Source organism: Engystomops pustulosus, chromosome 7 (assembly GCF_040894005.1).
Source record: "Engystomops pustulosus chromosome 7, aEngPut4.maternal, whole genome shotgun sequence".
Classification (NCBI taxonomy): domain Eukaryota; kingdom Metazoa; phylum Chordata; class Amphibia; order Anura; family Leptodactylidae; genus Engystomops; species Engystomops pustulosus.
The window spans coordinates 2,231,388-2,239,599 of NC_092417.1; the positions used below are offsets into that span (position 1 = coordinate 2,231,388).

The window sequence follows — 8,212 nt, forward strand, 5'->3', positions numbered from 1 at the left end:
TAGTTACTCAGATACATTGGTAAAGTAGGGAGTACTATTATCATTTTTGGGCACATATGCTCTACCCTTGGGAGATGACTCTGGGGGGGGGGGGGGGTATTATTTTCTTTTTGTTAGTTTTCTTTCTTGCTATGTTATGATAAGTTGTTCACTTGAAATTCATATTATGGCAGATTTCCTTAGGTCTATTGTACTCCAGGATTGTGGGATAATAAAGGCCATGCTTGGTCAATTCAGTATGTATCTCCTCAGAATGTACATTTGACCGCCTGTAATGGATAATTGTTGTGTGTTTTTGTAAAAGTATACAAAAATCAATAAAAATAAGTTTGACTAAAAAAACAAGTCTGGCTTCCACATCTATCTCGTTTGGTTCCGGTTTCCCAAAGACCGCTCAAGCCTCCGGCCGCACAGTCTGCTGTGGAGCCTATGCAGATGGACTGAGCCCGGCTCACCATACAGGAACGTTACAGATGTTGTCAGGAGAACCTCAGCTTGTAATGTGCCAGTCCTGAGCACTTCATTGTGGCCTGTCCTGTACTTCCCTAAGCATCACTAGGGGTGAATACAGCTTCGCCACGCCAGACAGTTCCTGTGCTCCTCAGTGTCGGTACCCACACTTATGTACAAGTTTCTGCATTCTTGTACTCTGCTGCGAACTTTGTGGAGGCCGCTATGGTCTCCCGGCATCACATTACGGTGGCTCCTCTCAAGCAACCTCTAGTCAGCTTCTCTCCAATCTGGTCCAGTACCGCACTGAACCTGTCAGCCTTCAAGTGGGAGCTCTTCACAAAGAAAGACTTTTCTATGTTTTGCCACGCTCCACATCTTCTCTTCTCCTTGGCCTTCCATGGCTGCAACTTCATGCCCCGGTGCTCAACTGGAAGACTGGGGAAGTCCTGCGCTGGGGAACAGAATGCCACTCACGCTGCATGGTGACACCTCTACCCGTCCTGACTTCTTCTGTGTCTCCCAAGTCTCTGGAGGGTCTGCCAGCATGCTACCGGGACTTTGCGATGTTTTTGAAAAAAAAAAGACTTTGCCACAGCATCGTCTCCATGATTGCCCAGTGGACATGCTCCCTGGAACCTCGCCCCAAGAGGCCGTGTCTATCCTCTCTGTTCTCGAGACGGCTGCATGTACGAGTACCTCAAAGAGAACCTGCAAAGAGGCTTCATACGCAAGTCCTCCTCTTCGGCACGTGCAGGATTCTTTTTTGTCACCAAGAAGGCCGGCTCTCTGCGTCCCTGCATAGACTATCGTGGGCTGAACAAGGTCACGGTTAAAAAACGCTACCTCCTGCCGTTGATTACAGAACTCTTCGACCGTCTGGGCAGTTCCAAGGTGTTCTTCAAGTTGGACCTTCGACGGGCCTACAACCTCGTCCGGATGGACGACGAATGGAGGACGGCGTTTAACACCCGTGATGGACACTTTGAATACTTAGTCATGCCATTTGGATTCTGTAATGCTCCTGCTGTTTTTCAGGAGTTTGTGAATTACATTTTCAGGGACTTCTGTATACGTGTGTCGCGGGCTAGTCGCCCCTGTAGAACGACCTGGTGGTACCCTGCCACAGCAAGTCCATCCGCCCATGCAGCGGGCTCTGGTGAAGACCAGGTGCCACTTAAACTCTGGTCCCAGGTGTCGGCTAGTACTGTCTCCCGCGGTGGTCCAGGGGGTTTACTGATGTCCCTCGTAGTCCATTACCCAGCTGTGTTCCTCCATCCTACTAGACTGTCCCTCGCAGTCCCTTACCCAGCTGTGTTCCTCCAACCCTTATATCCAGCTCTGCTCCTCCATCATACTGACCTGACCCTCATATCCAGCTCTGCTCCTCCATCATACTGACCTGACCCTCTTATCCAGCTCTGCTCCTCCATCATACTGACCTGACCCTCATATCCAGCTCTGCTCCTCCATCATACTGACCTGACCCTCATATCCAGCTCTGCTCCTCCGTCATACTGACCTGACCCTCATATCCAGCTCTGCTCCTTCATCATAGTGACCCTCATATCCAGCTCTGCTCCTTCATCATAGTGACCCTCATATCCAGCTCTGCTCCTCCATCATACTGACCTGACCCTCATATCCAGCTCTGCTCCTCCATCATACTGACCTGACCCTCATATCCAGCTCTGCTCCTCCGTCATACTGACCTGACCCTCATATCCAGCTCTGCTCCTCTGTCATACTGACCTGACCCTCATATCCAGCTCTGCTCCTTCATCATAGTGACCCTCATATCCAGCTCTGCTCCTCCATCATACTGAACTGACCCTCATATCCAGCTCTGCTCCTCCATCATACTGAACTGACCCTCATATCCAGCTCTGCTCCTGTGTCATACTGACCTGACCCTCATATCCAGCTCTGCTCCTCCGTCATACTGAACTGACCCTCATATCCAGCTCTGCTCCTCCATCATACTGACCTGACCCTCATATCCAACTTTGCTCCTCCATCATACTGACCTGACCCTCATATCCAACTTTGCTCCTCCGTCATACTGACCTGACCCTCATACCCAGCTCTGCTCCTCCGTCATACTGACCTAACCCTCATATCCACCTCTGCTCCTCCATCATACTGACCTGACCCTCATATCCAGCTCTGCTCCTCCATCATACTGAACTGACCCTCATATCCAGCTCTGCTCCTGTGTCATACTGACCTGACCCTCATATCCAGCTCTGCTCCTCCGTCATACTGAACTGACCCTCATATCCAGCTCTGCTCCTCCATCATACTGACCTGACCCTCATATCCAGCTCTGCTCCTCCATCATACTGACCTGACCCTCATATCCAACTTTGCTCCTCCGTCATACTGACCTGACCCTCATACCCAGCTCTGCTCCTCCGTCATACTGACCTGACCCTCATACCCACCTCTGCTCCTCCATCATACTGACCTGACCCTCATATCCAGCTCTGCTCCTCCATCATACTGACCTGACCCTCATATCCAGCTCTGCTCCTCCATCATACTGACCTGACCCTCATATCCAGCTCTGCTCCTCCATCATACTGACCTGACCCTCATATCCAGCTCTGCTCCTCCATCATACTGACCTGACCCTCATATCCAGCTCTGCTCCTCCGTCATACTGACCTGACCCTCATATCCAGCTCTGCTGCTCTGTCATACTGACCTGAACCTCATATCCAGCTCTGCTCCTCTGTCATACTGACCTGAACCTCATATCCAGCTCTGCTCCTCTGTCATACTGACCTGACCCTCATATCCAGCTCTGCTCCTTCATCATACTGACCTGACCCTCATATCCAGCTCTGCTCCTCCATCATACTGACCTGACCCTCATATCCAGCTCTGCTCCTCCATCATACTGACCTGACCCTGATATCCAGCTCTGCTCCTCTGTCATACTGAACTGACCCTCATATCCAGCTCTGCTCCTCCATCATACTGACCTGACCCTCATATCCAGCTCTGCTCCTCCATCATACTGAACTGGTCCTCATATCCAGCTCTGCTCCTCCATCATACTGAACTGGTCCTCATATCGACCTCTGCTCCTCCATCATACTGACCTGACCCTCATATCCACCTCTGCTCCTCCATCATACTGACCTGACCCTCATATCCAGCTCTGCTCCTCCATCATACTGACCTGACCCTCATATTCAGCTTTGCTCCTCCATCATACTGACCTGACCCTCATATCCAGTTCTGCTCCTCCATCATACTGACCTGACCCTCATATTCAGCTCTGCTCCTCCGTCATACTGACCTGACCCTCATATCCAGCTCTGCTCCTCTGTCATACTGACCTGACCCTCATATCCAGCTCTGCTCCTCCATCATACTGACCTGACCCTCATATCCATCTCTGCTCCTCCGTCATACTGACCTGACCCTCATATCCAGCTCTGCTCCTCCATCATACTGACCTGACCCTCATATCCAGCTCTGCTCCTCCATCATACTGACCTGACCCTCATATCCAACTTTGCTCCTCCGTCATACTGACCTGACCCTCATACCCAGCTCTGCTCCTCCGTCATACTGACCTAACCCTCATATCCAGCTCTGCTCCTCCGTCATACTGACCTGACCCTCATATCCAGCTCTGCTCCTCCGTCATACTGACCTGACCCTCATATCCAGCTCTGCTCCTCCGTCATACTGACCTGACCCTCATATCCAGCACTGCTCCTCCATCATACTTACCTGACCCTCATATCCAGCTCTGCTCCTCCATCATACTGAACTGACCCTCATATCCAGCTCTGCTCCTCCGTCATACTGACCTGACCCTCATATCCAGCTCTGCTCCTCCATCATACTGACCTGACCCTCATATCCAGCTCTGCTCCTCCATCATACTGACCTGACCCTCATATCCAGCTCTGCTCCTCCATCATACTGACCTGACCCTCATATCCAGCTCTGCTCCTCCATCATACTGACCTGACCCTCATATCCAGCTCTGCTCCTCCGTCATACTGACCTGACCCTCATATCCATCTCTGCTCCTCCGTCATACTGACCTGACCCTCATATCCATCTCTGCTGCGCCATCATACTGACCTGACCCTCATATCCAGCTCTGCTCCTCCATCATACTGACCTGACCCTCATATCCAGCTCTGCTCTTCCATCATACTGAACTGACCCTCATATCCAGCTCTGCTCCTCCATCATACTGACCTGACCCTCATATCCAGCTCTGCTCTTCCATCATACTGACCTGACCCTCATATCCAGCTCTGCTCCTCCGTCATACTGACCTGACCCTCATATCCAGCTCTGGTCCTCCGTCATACTGACCTGACCCTCATATCCAGCTCTGCTCCTCCGTCATACTGACCTGACCCTCATATCCAGCTCTGCTCCTCCGTCATACTGACCTGACCCTCATATCCAGCTCTGCTCCTCCATCATACTGACCTGACCCTCATATCCAGCTCTGCTCCTCCACAATACTGACCTGACCCTCATATCCAGCTCTGCTCCTCCGTCATACTGACCTGACCCTCATATCCAGCTCTGTTCCTCCGTCATACTGACTTGACCCTCATATCCAGCTCTGCTCCTCCGTCATACTGACCTGACCCTCATATCCAGCTCTGCTCCTCCATCATACTGACCTGACCCTCATATCCAGCTCTGCTCTTCCATCATACTGACCTGACCCTCATATCCAGCTCTGCTCCTCCATCATACTGACCTGACCCTCATATCCAGCTCTGCTCCTCCATCATACTGACCTGACCCTCATATCCAGCTCTGCTCCTCCATCATACTGACCTGACCCTCATATCCAGCTCTGCTCCTCTATCATACTGACCTGACCCTCATATCCAGCTCTGCTCCTCCATCATACTGACCTGACCCTTATATCCAGCTCTGCTCCTCTATCATACTGACCTGACCCTCATATCCAGCTCTGCTCCTCTATCATACTGACCTGACCCTCATATCCAGCTCTGCTCCTCTGTCATACTGACCTGACCCTCATATCCAGCTCTGCTCCTCCACAATACTGACCTGACCCTCATATCCAGCTCTGCTCCTCCATCATACTGACCTGACCCTCATATCCAGCTCTGCTCCTCTGTCATACTGAACCAGATCTGCTTTTATCCTTCTAGACTACTGACCCTCGTAAGACGATAACCAGTTCTGCTTCTCCATCCTACTGTAATGTACCTTGTAGTCCAATAAACAGCTTTTATATCCTACTGGACGGAACCTTGAGCAACGTGCAACAGGAAGTGCAGGGTGGTCCTATAAGACCGCCACTATGTGCAACAGGAAGTGCAGGGTGGTCCTATAAGACCGCCCCTATGTGCAACAGGAAGTGTAGGGTGGTCCTATAAGACCGCCCCTATGTGCAACAGGAAGTGTAGGGTGGTCCAATAAGACCGCCCCTTTGTGCAACAGGAAATGTAGGGTGGTCCTATAAGACCGCCCCTACATGCAACAGGAAGTGTAGGGTGGTCCAATAAGACCGCCCCTTTGTGCAACAGGAAATGTAGGGTGGTCCTATAAGACCGCCCCTACATGCAACAGGAAGTGCAGGGTGGTCCTATAAGACCGCCCCTACATGCAACAGGAAGTGTAGGGTGGTCCTTTTAAACGGACAGAATTGAAGCGTTGAAGCGGCAGGAGTAGACCTCTCCACATGACCCCTGGTTTTGTAGAATTTTCTTTAACCCTTTGTTTCCCCATTGATGGGAGACAGCAGACACTGCACCAGGGAATGAGGCAAACACTTTTATTTCCAGCAGCCCCTTCATACATACAAACGTCCAAACCAGTGCCCCCTCCCCCGTGACATGTATACAGGCCGGACCCCCCTCCATCATGTACAGTACAATGAGGTTAAAACGGAAACATAAAAAAAAAATTAAAAACATCAAAATAAAAATGATCTCTAAAAATATAATACAGAAAAGTTTTAGAAAATGCTACAGGTGAGGCCGAGACCCCCCTCATGTGCCGGGGGTCCGGGGGTGTAACCTCTTCTAGTGTCCCCCCGGTCGCCTCGCAATACTATAAGGTAAACACAAGGACCATAATAAATTATAACTATACACATCTGCGAATACTGACAACTTACAACACCGGCAACTGGGAGGAGTCAGGTGATGCCCCTCCCCCGCTCCAGTTACTAGAAACACAGTGCTCGGGCTACACCTGGCATCAGTCTCCAGCGGGTGACACGGTGCCCGGGCTACACCTGGCATCAGTCTCCAGCGGGTGACAAGGTGCTCGGGCTACACCTGGCATCAGTCTCCTGCGGGTGACAAGGTGCTCGGGCTACACATGGCATCAGTCTCCTGCGGGTGACACGGTGCCCGGGCTACACCTGCATCAGTCTCCAGCGGGTGACACGGTGCCCGGGCTACACCCGGCATCAGTCTCCTGCGGGTGACACCGTGCCGGGGCTACACCCGGCACCAGTCTCCAGCGGGTGACACGGTGCCGGGGCTACACCTGGCATCAGTCTCCAGCGGGTGACACCGTGCCGGGGCTACACCTGGCATCAGTCTCCAGCGGGTGACACCGTGCCGGGGCTACACCTGGCATCAGTCTCCAGCGGGTGACACCGTGCCGGGGCTACACCTGGCATCAGTCTCCAGCGGGTGACACCGTGCCGGGGCTACACCTGGCATCAGTCTCCAGCGGGTGACACCGTGCCGGGGCTACACCTGGCATCAGTCTCCAGCGGGTGACACCGTGCCGGGGCTACACCTGGCATCAGTCTCCAGCGGGTGACACCGTGCCGGGGCTACACCTGGCATCAGTCTCCAGCGGGTGACACCGTGCCGGGGCTACACCTGGCATCAGTCTCCAGCGGGTGACACCGTGCCGGGGCTACACCTGGCATCAGTCTCCAGCGGGTGACACCGTGCCGGGGCTACACCTGGCATCAGTCTCCAGCGGGTGACACCGTGCCGGGGCTACACCTGGCATCAGTCTCCAGCGGGTGACACCGTGCCGGGGCTACACCTGGCATCAGTCTCCAGCGGGTGACACCGTGCCGGGGCTACACCTGGCATCAGTCTCCCGCTGGTGATACGGTGCCCGGGCTACACCTGGCATCAGTCTCCACTGCAGGTGACACGGCGCAGCAGGCATGGATGGAGGTAAACATGGCGGAGGGCATCTTTGGAAGACAGACCCTTGGCTCAAAGCAGAAATCAGAGTCACAGAAAATAAAAATCTTTGGGTGTTTGTTCTTCCCCAGCAGAGCAGTAACAATGGGTGAGTGGTGGCGGGCACTGAGCTGCCCCCGGGCCTTCTCCTCATAGTTAGGGGTAAGATGACATCCCGGGGTAGTGCCCCCCGTTCCATATTGCACGTTGTAGCCGGAGCGGGCGCTAGCATTCCAGTGTGGTGCCAAACGTCTTGCGGCAGTCCAGGGCTTTGGCGCTGGGGAGCTGTGCCCGACGCTTGCGCAGCTCCTCCTTGCCCAGGGAGCCCCCCAGTTTCTTACAGGCCGCCTTGTATCTGCTGTCAAACGCAGCTGCGGGGAGAGAATTGGGGCAGCGAGTTATTGGGGTGATCAGTGACTATAATGCAGAGCAGCAGGGGAGGCAGCATCACTCACCCACATCCATGTGCTCTCGCCCCAGGGCGGCCAGCGTCAGCAGCAGCATCTCTCTGTAGATGCCCCTAGAGGAGGACGGGGGGCAGAGTTATTATCCATATACCCCATCACACCCCACGCCTGGAG

At 53.2% G+C, this 8,212-nt stretch overlaps 1 long non-coding RNA gene across 1 annotated transcript; it reads right to left on the bottom strand.

Annotated features, from left to right (window-relative positions):
• Positions 1 to 6,233: 6,233 nt before the first annotated feature.
• Positions 6,234 to 8,202, bottom strand: LOC140069116 (uncharacterized). The gene is made up of 2 exons (XR_011848719.1): positions 8,087 to 8,202; positions 6,234 to 8,002 (listed from the first exon to the last, which is right to left on the bottom strand). It is a non-coding gene; the product is annotated as an uncharacterized lncRNA (long non-coding RNA).
• Between the last annotated feature and the right edge of the window lie 10 nt (positions 8,203 to 8,212).